The sequence below is a fragment of the Theropithecus gelada genome, chromosome 16, assembly GCF_003255815.1.
Source record: "Theropithecus gelada isolate Dixy chromosome 16, Tgel_1.0, whole genome shotgun sequence".
Taxonomy (NCBI): Eukaryota; Metazoa; Chordata; class Mammalia; order Primates; family Cercopithecidae; genus Theropithecus; species Theropithecus gelada.
The window spans coordinates 53,432,554-53,446,417 of record NC_037684.1 but is presented as its reverse complement, the minus strand read 5'-3'; positions in this window follow the sequence as shown (position 1 = coordinate 53,446,417).

The following is a 13,864-nucleotide window of genomic DNA, read 5'->3' as shown; positions in this document are numbered from 1 at the left end:
CATGAGCCACTGTGCCCGGCCAATTCCTTCCCGCTTTTTTTTTTTTTTTTTTTTTTTTTTGAGACAGAGTCTCGCTCTGTCGGCCAGGCTGGAGTGCAGTAGCACGATCCTGGCTCACTGCAACCTCTACCTCCCAGGCTCAAGCAATTCTCCAGCCTCAGGCTCCAGAGTAGCTGGAATTATAGGCACCTGCCACCATGCCCGGCTAATTTTTGTATTTTTAGTAGAGACGGGTTTCACCATGTTGGCCAGGCTGGTCTCAAACTCCTGACCTCAGGTAATCTGCCCACCTCGGCCTCCCAAAGTGCTGGGATTATAGGCGTGAGCATTCCTTCTCTTTTTAGACCACACAGGGTAACTTCCTGACATTGCCATGGCATTTGTGAACCGTCATGGCGCTGGTAGGAGTGTCATTTTGCATGCTAACACATTATAATCAGCATATAATGAACAGTGAGGACAGCCAGAGGTCACTTTCATCACCCTCCTGGTTTTGGTGGGTTTTGGCTGGATTCTTTATCGCATCCTGTTCTATCAGTAAGGTCTTTGTGACCTATATTTTGTACCAACCTCCTATCTCATCCTGTGACTAAGAATGCCTAACCTCCTGGGAATGCAGCCCAGTGGGCCTCAGCCTTATTTTACCCAGACCCTGTTCAAGATGGAGTCACTCTGGCTCGAACGCCTGTGACACCTCTGTTCACTTCATTTTAAAATAATTGTTCTCCCATATACTTTTACTCCACCCCACTCCTGCTTCTGCTGCCATATTCAGTACCATGTAAAGAGATTCAGAGATTTCTAATGACCCAAAGCCCTGAAGGAACTCAGAAAAAAAAAAGATGCCACTCACCGTTTGTTGGAGGCCTTCTGCTTTCCTTGCGGAGTTTCAAGTGTCACATGCAGAGTCTTCTGAGGTCTAAAGCTCTGCCCTCTTTTGCATGGTATTACCTGATCTCTTTGGCTTTTTGGGGATACCAAAAATTACCCAGTATTGTGAGAAAACTTGACCGTGGTTGGCGTAATGGCTAGGCAAGAGATACAGTTTTAGAGGTGGCTGATGGCAGTTGCTTACAGAAAATGGTTATTACTACAGGGGGTGACAAAAAGCATGATCTGGGGCACCAGTGAGGTGGGAAATCAGCCAGATTTGTTTTCTGAGCACCGGTAATGGCCCTGCTGGTCAAAGCAGGATGCAAGTTGGGTACAGCAGCTCACGCCTATAACCCCAGAATTTTGGGAAGCTGCAGCAGGAGGATCACTTGAGCCAGGAGTTTGAGACCACCCTGGGCAACATAGTGAGAACCCCATCTCTACAAAAAACTAAAAAATTAGCCAAGCATAGTGGCATGTGTCTGTGGGCCCAGGTACTTGGGAGACGAAGGCAGGAGGATCGCTTGAGCCCAGGGGCTCAAGGCTGCAGTAAGCCATGATTGTACCACTGTATTCCAGCCTGGGCAATGGAGCGAGACCCTATTTCAAAAAAAAAAAAAAAAAACAAGCTTAAAAAAAAAAAAAAAAAAAACAGCTGAGACCAGCAGATGGAAACAAAAGTGACCTCCAGTTGCCCTCACCATTCATCAGCATAAAGACCTTCCTTACAGCACTATGACAGCTTATAAATACCATGACAATACCCTATATGGTTCCAGAACTTCCCCACTTCTTTCCTAGAAAATTCAGAATAGTCCACCCCTTGATTAGCATATAATTAAGACCAGGTATAAATGTGGCTGGCCAGTGCTCCCTTGTTGCAGCTGTGGCTACCCCTGCTGCTGCTGCTCCTCCTCCTCCTGCTGCTGTTTACTGCTACTCTGGCCTCTCCCTGTGGGTTAGCCCTGCTCTTAAATTATTTTCCGAGCAAAGCCAAGAACTCTGTCAGGCTAAGCCCCAGTTTTGAGGTGTGCCTGCATTACCTAGAGGCTATCAAAGCACAGCCCACCAAGGGATAAGACTCCCCGGGCGATAGGCTGGCCACAGATTGGGATGACTGGCTTTGTTTCCGAGTACCCCCATTTTTCTAAAAGATGTTTAATTATTTTTTCCTCTCTTTTTTTCTCCTTTTCCCAGTTCCTGACTTCCTACTTAGCCCTTTAGACATGCAAATCTAGCCTTTTCTCCCCTCCTTCACCGGACAGTACCTCGAGATCCCTTGGCAAGTGCGTCTAACTCCTTGAGAATTAACAGTTGATTTACAGACCAAAGTATGCCTGCTATGGAACTCCCTCATCAGGAGGTGGCCTGGAGAGATAATGGCCTGCCGACAAAAGTGCCAGCAGTCACTAGCTCGACCACCTGATAGATAAGGCACTGGAGCTAGCATGAACCTACTTCTGCCCCTGCTCACTTCCTCCCCTGTCTTTTAGAAGTGCCTACTTTCTGTTCCAAAAGCAAAATGGGACAGCTAAAGGCAAGACAGATGCCTGTGCCACTTCCCCAAGCTAGCTTTGGAATAAATAACCTTATTTGTGCCAGACCTCATTCTAAATAATTGGACTCTGCACGTGGCCAGCAACTAACCTACTTTACTGTTCAGTTAGAGCTCTGGGTTGCCCACCAGGCTCCAGGGAGTGTCCTTACAATGAAATGCACCGTGGGGCATCACACCTTCCCGTCCCATGACAAAATGAAAAGCATTGTGCAGGTATCGCACAGTCCAGTCCTGGGCTGAGATGAAATGCACTGTGGAGGCATTGTACTGTCCAGTCCCAGGACAAAATGAAATGCACCATGGGAGCATCGCGTCATCCAGTCCCGTGCTGAGATGAAATGCCCTGTGGGGGTATTGAACCGTCCAGTCCCGGGCTAAGATGAAATGCACTGTGGAAGCATTGTACTGTCCAGTCCCATGACAAAATGAAATGCACCGTGGGAGCATCGTGTCATCCAGTCCCATACTGAGATGAAATGCCCTGTGGGGGTATTGAACCATCCAGTCCCGGGCTGAGATGAAATGCACTGTGGAGGCATTGTACTGTCCAGTCCCATGACGAAATGAAATGCACTGTGGGAGCATTGCGCCGTCCAGTCCCGTGCTGAGGTGAAATGCACCGTGGGAGCATCGCACCGTTCAGTCCCGCGAGGAGATGAAATGCACCGTGGGATGACCACACCGTCCAGTCCCGTGCTCAGATGAAACACACCGTGGGAGCATCGCCCCATCCAGTCCCGTGCTGAGATGAAATGCACCGTGGGAGCATTGCACCGGCCAGTCCCACACCGCTCTCTTCTTTCTGGGACCCAGGATTTGGCGTAAAAATGGGATCTTTGATTTTGGAGGATCTGTGCTCTGCCTTCCAGCTGTGCCTGCTTCATGCATATTTAAAGATTAGGCCTTAAAAACTCCATGTTTGCTTTCCCCTTCTCATTAAAGGGCTCTACTCTTCAGGGTAATCTAATTTATCTAGTCATCTAATTAACAAACAAGCTAAGTTTAAAAACCAAAATGCAACATTCTAACACATAGGTGGTTATTTTGAAACTCTTTGTAAAAGAAGTTTACATCTATAAAGGCAATCTCCATTTACAAGTGCATCTCCTCTCTAAACCAGGAGGAACTTTTAGCATGGGAAAGATACCGCTCACAGTTCACATAACAAACCTTACCTTTGCTTAGGCTGGGCATGGTGGCTCACGCATATAATCCCAGCACTTTGGGAGGCCGAGGTGGGCAGATCAGCAGAGATCAGGAGCTTGAGACCAGCCTGGCCAACATGGCAAAACTCTGTCTCTGCTAAAAAATAAAAAATAAAACTAACTAACTAAATAAATAGATAAATAAATTAGCCGGGCATGGTGGCATTTGCCTGTAATCCCAGCTACTCAGGAGGCTGAGGCAAGAGAATCACTTGAACCCGGGAGGCAGAGGTTGCAGTGAGCCGAGATTGCACCACTGCACTCCAGCCTGGGCGACAGAGTGAGACTTTGCTTAGATCTAAGTTCTGTGCCTTTGAGATACAAATTTTCTACCTTGTTTCAGCTAAAGTCATGTTTTTGGAGATGAAAATTTAGAGTTCCCTAACAATTGTTTTGGGCGTGAAACAGTTAATCAAGAGATTAATAGTCTGAAGTAAGGGAGACAAACTAGTTGAAAAATGGCAAATGAACAATCTTGTAAGTGTATAAGATCTGTTTCTGTTTGTGTGTTTGTATGTCTATGTGTTTATACATGTCACGTGTATGTCATGTTTCACTACCAAAATACATGAAAGAGCTCTAATTAATTGGCTTAAGGAAAAGGTAAGCACTTAAATCAAACATTTTATCAGAAAAATAGAAACGTTAACTTAAAAGAGTTCTAGTTCAGGTGATTCTAGTAATCTTTGGTAAATGCAGTTTCTAAAGTATTGGTAAAACAGGATAGTAAATGTTTTCAGAATTTAACGTAGACATTTTTGTCTAAGTCTAATGGTCTATTGGTCAGATTCTGTCACCTAAATGTTTTAAGGTCATAAAACTGTTGCGCTTTTTTTTTTTTTTTGAAACAGAGTCTTTTTCTGTCACCCAGGTGAGAGCTCAGTGGTGAGATCCTGGCTCACTGCAATCTTTGTTTCCTGGGCTCAAGCAATCCTCCCACCTCAGCCATGGGGAGGCATAGCTGCAGGCACTGTCCTTTGTCCTGCGCTCTGCATCTGGCACATTATTAAAATTGCTGATCTTCCAGGTTTTTCTCTAAAAACAAGTGTTACTAAGAGTTCACATCATAATTAATATATGTAATTAAAACTCCAGCCTGGGCTACAGAGTGAGACTCCATCTCAAAAATAAATAAATAAATAAATAAAACTACTAGATACAAGAAAACCATTTCTATATGCAAAATATATGAGGAGACTAAAATGTCTTTTTAGTAAAGGAGGTTATAAGAAGCCATACCGCCGGGCGCGGTGGCTCACGCCTGTAATCCCAGCACTTTGGGAGGCCGAGGCGGGTGGATCACAAGGTCAGGAGATCGAGACCATGGTGAAACCCCGTCTCTACTAAAAATAGAAAAAATTAGCCGGGCGCAGTGGCGGGCGCCTGTAGTCCCAGCTACTTGGGAGGCTGAGGCAGGAGAATGGCGTGAACCCGGGAGGTGGAGCTTGCAGTGAGCCGAGATTGCGCCACTGCACTCCAGCCTGGGCGACAGAGCAAGACTCCGTCTCAAAAAAAAAAAAAAAAAAAAAAAAAGAAGCCATACCATTATAGTTTTCATTAAAGGGATACTAATTTTGCCTAGTTAAGTTTTACATTGAGGGAATTTAAAAATGATAATAAAACTAAATGTATGTAGAAATTTGAAAAAGAAAATGGAAAATTGTCAAAGGTTATAAAAGGTTTGTAAAAATCTTGTGGTCAAACTGGTTAAGAATGGATGGATTTGTTTATAAAATTTTATTAAAATTAGCTTTATTATTAATAAAACACTAATGCAAATGTAAACTTTGGTTTCCTTTTTGGAACAAAAGTTTTGTATAATAAGAGATTGTCCAAGATTTTTGTTTACCTTTTCAGTAAACTTCAAAAAACAAAACAAAATAGGTGAGGGAGAGAGACAGATTCAGTGACCTCATGCTGTATTTATTAGTTTTTTGGTGTTTGGGTTTTTTTGAGATGCAGTCTCACTCTGTCACCCAGGCTGGAGTACAGTGGCACGATCTTGGCTCACTGCAACCTCCACCTCCCAGGTCCAAGTGATTCTCCTGCCTCAGCCTCCTGAGTAGCTGGGATTACAGACATGCACAACTGTGCTTGGCCAATTTTTGTAATTTCAGTAGAGATGGGGTTTTGTCATGTTGCCCAGGCTGGTCTCGAACTCCTGACCTCAGGTGATCCACTGACCTCAGCCTCCCAAAGTGCCGGGATTACAGGCATGAGCCGCCATGCCCAGCCTGAATTTACTAGGCTTTATGATTGTTTAGGAAACTCTCTATCAAAGAGTAAATAATTTTTGCTTTTTGAAGTATTTGAATTATCATTTTGGCTCAGTGACCTTTTTACAGTGACCTGTGATTCCATTTTGTGATATGAAGTGTTTTAAACCTTTGATATTTGACAAACTATTTTCTTTTGAGCTATTTATAGCTTTTAACAATTGAGTGAAGTATACTCTTGTGAGCAAAATTTGAAGCATATTTCTTTCTCTTTATCTGATGTCTCCAAGTTTGAAAACTATTTGTGAGTATTCCTAATTTATGGCAATATAGTTACCTGCATAAGGTCTGTAAGAATCTGTTGTCTTTTATAACAGGAAACAGTTGGAGACACTGATTATTCTACCAAGGCTTTGACTAGAATGGCATATTTTAGATATGACTGGACTGTTTTGAGGAATTGAGGTTAACTTATAGAGTTGAAAAAAAGAGTTGAAAATACTGGTCTGGTACCTTGACTCAATGGTTCCCCTGCAAGGCTCCTGACCTGTTAAGTAAAGAATGTCACTTTCTGATTAGGCCCAGGAATCTCAAATATTTTGAGACCTCTAGAAGAAGTCATCCAATTCATACAGGTATCTGTAGGCACAGATAAATCTTTGCCTTGGTTCAGGAGGCTTTTACAAAGTCTGACCTTGGCCAGTCATGGTGGCTCAAGCCTGTAATCCCAGTATTTTGGGAGATCAAGGAAGGAGGATTGCTTGAGGTCAGGAGTTCAAACCCAGACTATGCAACATAGTGAAACTCTATCTCTCAAAACAACAACAACAATGACAACAAAAAAGCCCAGCGTAGTGATATGTTTCTTTCATCAAAGCTACTTGGGAGACTGAGGTTGGAGGATCACTTGAGCATAGGAGTTCAAGGTCATTGTGAGCTGTGATGACATCACTGCACTCCAGCCTGGGCAACAGAGTGATACCCTGCATCAAAAATAAATAAATAAGGCCAGGTACAGGCAAAATAAATAAATAAGGCTCAGACCAGTCTGAGCAACATGGCAAAACCCTGTCTGTACCAAAAATACAAAAAATACCCAGGTGTGGTGGTGGGCGCCTGTAGTCCAGCTACTCGGGAAGTGGAGGTGGGAGCATCGCTTGAGCCTGGGAGGTGGAGGTTGCAGTGAGCCAAGATCGTGCCACTGCACTCCAGCCTGGGTGACAGAGTAAAACTCTGTCTAAAAGAGAGAAAGACAGAGAGATTAAATAAATAGTCTAACCTTATAAAAAGTTCCAGCAAAAGCAACTTAAAAGAGTCTATATGGCCAATCACTATTTTTACTATACTTTATGCAAATAATCGTGCCAAGTGTAATAAGACTGGAACTTATTTTGCCAATATTGGTCTTACTATGATTTACCCTTGATAACAATGGGAAACTGGACAGAGAAAAATTATGTTTCAAAAGAAAAGTATAGGCTGGGTGGGGACAGAAGTTCAATACCAGCCTGGGTGACATAGCAAGACCTCTTCCCTACAATAGATTTTTTTTTAAGAAATAAAGAATACTACAGTACACTTTTTATTAGTTTCTAGCCTTGTCCATTGTTTTTTCAGTTTTTATTATTTTCTACAATTTGTGCTGAATCCTCTATTCTTATCTGGCTACAAATCTCCACACTAACATTTTCAAAATCTTCCATCTTTCTGAGGTGGACTGAATGAAATTGCTACTACATTGTCCCTGAGGCCTTGCAAGCTAAAGCTCATACTATTGGGGGAACCAGCCCCCAATATTTCAATGTAGGTTCTTTTTTATTTTCCCTAAGTGTTGGCTGATCTGAGAAATAAAGAGAAAGAGTACAAAAGAAAGAAATTTTACAGCTGGGCCTCCGGGGGTGACATCACCTATTGGTAGATTCCGTGATGCCCCTTGAGCCGCAAAACCAGCAAGTTTTTATTAGGGATTTCAAAAGGGGAGAGGGGCACAAACAAGGAGTAAGTCACAAAGATCACATGCTTCAAAGGGCAATAAAAGATCACAAGGGCAGAAGGGCAGAACAAGATCACAAGGCCAGGGCGAAATTAGAATTACTGATGAGGTTCCATGTCCCACTGGGCACGCATCGTCTTGACAAACATCTTAACAGGAAATGGGGTTTGAGAGCAGACAACTGGTCTGACTACAGTTCACCAGGCTGGAATTTCCTCGTCCTAGCAAGTCTGAGGGCACTGCAGGAAACCAGGGCGTATTTCATCCCTTATCTTCAACCACATAAGATAGACACTCCCAGAGCAGCCATTTATAGACCTCCCCCAGGGAATATATTCCTTTCCCAGGGTTATTCCTTGCTGGGAAAATAATTCAGCAATATTTCTCTTATTTGTTTTCTGCAAGAAGAGAAATATGACTCTGTTCTGCCCGGCTCCACAGGCAGTCAGACCTTATGGTTATTTTCCTTGTTCCCTGAAAATCGCTGTTATCCTGTTCTTTTTTAGGATGCCCAGATTTCATATTGTTCAAACACACGTTTTACAAACAATATGTGCGGTTAACACAATCATCACAGGGTCCTGAGGCGACATACATCCTCAGTTTACGAAGATGACAGGATTAAGAGATTAAAGTAAAGACAGGTATAGGAAATTGTAAGAGTATTGACTGGGGAACTGATAAATGTCCATGAAATCTTCACAATTTATGTTCAGAGATTGCAGTACAGACGGGCGTAAGAAATTATAGAAGTATTCATTTGGGGAACTAATAAACATCTATGAAATCTTCACAATTTATGTTCTTCTGCCATGGCTTCAGCTGGTCCCTCCATTCGGGGTCCCTGACTTCCCACAACACATACCTTGTAATACAGAAAAGAAAAACTTGGCAGATTTCCACTGCCTTCTTCCACTTTAACAAACAATGCTTTGAATCTAACATCTGGACACCTCAATTGACTGTGTTTCAGACTCTAAGGAAACTGGTTTATAGATTGTCCCCAACAAAATCTTTGTCTTTCTTCTCTTTGCAAGCTGTGTTACTCCGTTTTTCATTGCAATAAAGGAATTCCTGAGAATGGGTAATTTATAAAGAAAAGAGGTTTATTCGGCTCACAGTACTATAGGCTGTACAGGAAAGGTACCAGCATCTGCTTGACATTTGGTGAGACCTCAGGAAGCTTTTACTCATGGCAGAAAGTGAAGGGGGAGCAGGCATTTTACATGGAGAGAGGGAGTAAGAGAGGGGGAGAGGTGCCACAGGCTCTTTCAAATGAGTGAGAACTCACTCAGGATGACAAGGACAGCACCAAGACACCCATGAGGGATCTGCCCCCATGATCCAAACACCTCCCACTAGGCCCATCTCCAACACTGGAGGTCATATTTCAACATGAGATTTGGAAGGGACACATGTCCAAACCATGTCACAAGCTCATCTGCAATGCCATCTCCTAAAATGAGGTGTTAACTGTTTAATGGGAATGGCCTATTCCCATTTAAAAAAAACCAAAAACCTGTTTTCCAAATGGAACCCCAGGAACTAAAAGTAGATAGATTCCTCTCAATGTCTGTTTTTGTCTTCCAGCTATACCTGTTTATTGGGCCCCAGTAACTGTATGCTTTCCTAGCCCTGTTTTTTGAAGGATGCCACCCTGAGGCCAATAATCCAATTAGGAGATTGGCAAAGGAAAAATCTTACAACTACTGGATCTTCTTCTGTCTGCCTGTGTAATCATATATGTGTTATGTGTGTGATGCTAATATAAAAAAGGGCTCTAATTAAATAAATGCTTAGATCAAATATTTGTGAAGGAAAAATAAAAACTGTGATGCCTTTTAGTTCATGTGACTTTAATCATTGAGAAATAAAGGCAGTTTTAAAGACCATTGGTAAAATACAAATGTTTTCAAAATGTAAATACGTGGGCTGAATCATGTAGGTTAGATACTAGGTTTGCTAAATGTTTCAACTATCAACTGCTTCTTTGGCTTTTAAGAACTGTTTGACTTGTCTGCTTTACAATGTGGTAAGGCATGGGGACATATGGAATTAACCACATCCATAACTATGTTGGAAGGACTCAGACTTTATCTGTGCCTACTACATAATTAAAACAACTTACCAGGTTTTATACTAAAGTTAAAAATTGCTGGCCAGGCGCAGTGGCTCATGCCTGTAATCCCAGAACTTTGGAAGGCTGAGGTGGGCAGATCACAAGGTCAGGAGATCAAGACCATCCTGGCTAACATGGTGAAACCCCATCTCTACTAGAAATACAAAAAATTAGCCAGGTGTGGTGGCAGGCACCTGTACTCCCAGCTACTCAGGAAGCTGAGGCAGGAGAATGGCATGAACCCGGGGAGGGGGAGCTTGCAGTGAGCCGAGATTGCGCCACTGTACTCCAGCATGGGTGACAGAGCGAGACCCCATCTAAAAAAAAAATTGCTAAGAGTTGCCATTATAACATGTAATTGAGACTACTAAAAATAGATTTACATGCAAGGTGTGTAAGGAAAGTAAAATATGCTTTTAATAAAAGATTGTAAGAAGGCATGGCAATGTAAATTTTTGCCTTGGGTTAAAGGATCATTGGTGGAAGGTTTGTACAAACTAATCTTGCAAAAGAAATTCTGTGTGTGAACATACTAACTAACTTCAAAAAGGTATTATATGGTTTTTCCATAAATTGAACATTGAAATAAAAGCACAACAAGGTTTTCTTAAGGCATGAATGCATTTTTTAACAAAAATTTGTAAAGGGTTCTAAAAGGTTTACAAGAATCTCACTTCATGGTCAAACTGGTTAAGACTGGATACAATTGGCCTGGCATGGTGGCTCACACCTGTAATCCCAGCACGTTGGGAAGCCAAGGCAGGTGGATCACCTGAGGTCTGGAGTTCAAGACCTGCCTGGCCAACATGGTGAAACCCCATCGCTACTAAAAATACAAAACTTAGCTGGGCATGGTGGTGGGCGCCTGTAATCTCAGCTACTTGGGAGGTTGAGGCAGGAGAATCACTTGAACCTGGGAGGCAGAGGTTGTGGTGAGCCAAGATCACACCATTGCACTCCAGTCTGGGAAACAAGAGTGAAATTCCATCTCCAAAAAAAAAAAAAAAAAAAAAAAATACTGGATATAATTAATCTATAAGGTTTCATTTAAAAAAATTCGGGTTGACATTAATAGTAGAATAATGCAAGGGTGAAATTTGGCTTTCTTCTCTAGAGCAGGATTTTTATGTAATATTAAAGACAGATAGGAAAGCTAAATCTTCCTCTGAATGAGTAAAGGTTTTTGCTTTGTTTTAAATTTTTTGAGTCATCATTTTGGCTAAAATAAATGACTTGTGGTAATCTGGAATTCTATCTCATAGCATTAAGTGCTTTGAACCTCTAACATATTTAACAGTCTTCCCCAAAGCAAACTTCAGTTTCAAAATTGTCTTTCCTGACCCCCTAGCTTTTGGATGCTACAGAGGGCCCCTGGAGCATCCAAAAGAGAGGGTAGACAGGATTATTTGACATGTTTAGTTACATGGGATTCAAAAGTGATGTCTAATCTTCTTTAGGTTATATTTTAGTGATAATATTATGTTCTAAAATTATATGGAATGTCTAAAATTCTAATGTCTGAGTATATGCTATCAATCTTAATTAAGGTTACGTTAAGTTATTATAAACCACAGAAATTACCAAATTTCTTTGTCAGTCATGTTCTGGACTGTAACCACCCTAGACATTTTGTCCTTTGCAAACAATTGTTGTCTTGCTTTGATCTTTTTCTTTTTTTGAGATGGAGTTTAATCTTGTTATCCAGGCTGGAGTGCAATGGCACAATCCTGGCTCACTGCAACCTCCACCTCCTGGGTTCAAGTGATTCTCCTGCCTCAGCCTCCTGAGTACCTGGGATTACAGGTGCCTGTCACCACACCTGGCTAATTTTTGTATTTTTATTAGAGATGGGATTTTGTAATATTGGCCAGGCTGGTCTCAAACTCCTGACCTCAGGTTATCCACCCGCCTTGGCCTCTCAAAGTGCTGGGATTACAGGTGTGAGTCACTGCACCTGGCTGCTTTGATCCTTTTCAAAAGATGGTTTATAATGAGTTATAGGACTTTGACAAGTGCTCTCAAATGCAGGTTTCTAATAACTTTGAAGATTGTGACATTGGAATAAAGAAAAAATGTACAAGACTCATGAAGAGCTGAAATGTTCATGAATATCAAGCAGAGCAAGAGTTAACAGAATGGACTGAACTAACATAAAACTAATCTTTTTAACTTTTTGCTTAAAATGTTTCTGATCCTTGTTTGGTTTTTCAGAGTCAAGGAAACTTATTTTGAGCTATTTACAGCCTTTAATAATTGAGTAAGGTATACTGTTGTGAACAAAATTTGGAGCATGTTCGTTTCTCTCTGCCTGGACTCTCCAGAATTTGGAAACTACTTGTGAGTATTCTTAACCTATGGCAATATAGTTATTTGCATCGGTGCAATAAGAATCCATTTTCTGGCCGGGTGCGGTGGCTCAAGCCTGTAATCCCAGCACTTTGGGAGGCCGAGACGGGCGGATCACGAGGTCAGGAGATCGAGACCATCCTGGCTAACATGGTGAAACCCCGTCTCTACTAAAAAATACAAAAAAATTAGCCGGGCGAGGTGGCGGGCGCCTGTAGTCCCAGCTACTCGGGAGGCTGAGGCAGGAGAATGGCGGGAACCCAGGAGGTGGAGCTTGCAGTGAGCTGAGATCCGGCCACTGCACTCCAGCCTGGGTGACAGAGCCAGACTCCGTCTCAAAAAAAAATAAAAATAAAAATAAAAAAGAATCCATTTTCTTTTGCAACAGGACACAATAGGAGAAACGGGTTGTTATACCAAGGCTTTGACTGGAAGGGTGTGCTTCCCATTAAGGTATCAAGCTTGACTTGCAGAGCCCATAAAATCCCCTTGGGAAAACTGGCCTAATACCCTGTCTACAGAGTCCCTGAACGGGGTTCCTAACCTGTGGTGAGGAAAGAATGTCACATTCTAACAGGCCCAGGTGCCCCATGTTCTTGGGACCTCAAGAAGAGAGGGAGTTACCCAACTCAGGGATCTGAAGGTACAGACCCGTGGCTGGGCTCAGCTTTACAAGACCTTATCTGAGATTCCTAGTGGAATAGAGTTCCATCAAAGACAACTGAAAAATCTATGTGAAGAATAATTATTCTTGCTGCACTTTAGGCAAATAATCAGGCCAAGTATAGGACTAAAGCTTATTTTGCAAACAACTCAGTCCTATCATGATTTCTTTTTGACAAAAAATGAGGACTGGAGTTGGAAAACTTATGTTCCAGAACTTATCATACGTTTGTCATTAAATTCTAATCTCATTAGTTGTTTTTGTTTCTGCCTACATTTTAAACTAACCCTGTTTATTCCTGTGAACCAATCAACAATCTCCAGCTGTAGCTCAAAAGTAACAAAATGAATGGGTGATGTAAAAATCTGGATCAATATTCTAGTTTTGGGCAATTATCCTACAAATCCTACCAGGTGATAGGAATAAATAGGATGCCCAAAAACTGGAGGATTCTTTGTTTAGGAAAATAAGCCCAAGGGAGCTAACCAAAGCCACATGCACCCAAAGCTTAGCAGGCATAACTGTAGCCACCAGTTATCAGGGCTTGTCAGTAGCCTTGGGATTTTTGAGCTGTCCTTTCCCCCTTCTTGTTTCATTTTCACAGCCCAAATTGTTTCTTCTCACTTAGAGGCCATTAAACTTCAAATGGTGATGCAAATGGAACCATGCATGGATGCGCCATTCTTTTTTTCTTTTCTTTTCTTTTTTTTGGTTTTTTTTTGAGACGGCGTCTCACTCTGTCGCCCAGGCTGGAATGCAGTGGCACAATCTCGGCGCACTGCAAGCTTCGCCTCCTGGGTTCACGCCATTCTCCTGCCTCAGCCTCCTGAGTAGCTGGGACTACAGGCACCCACCACCACGCCTGACTAATCGTATTTTTAGTAGAGACA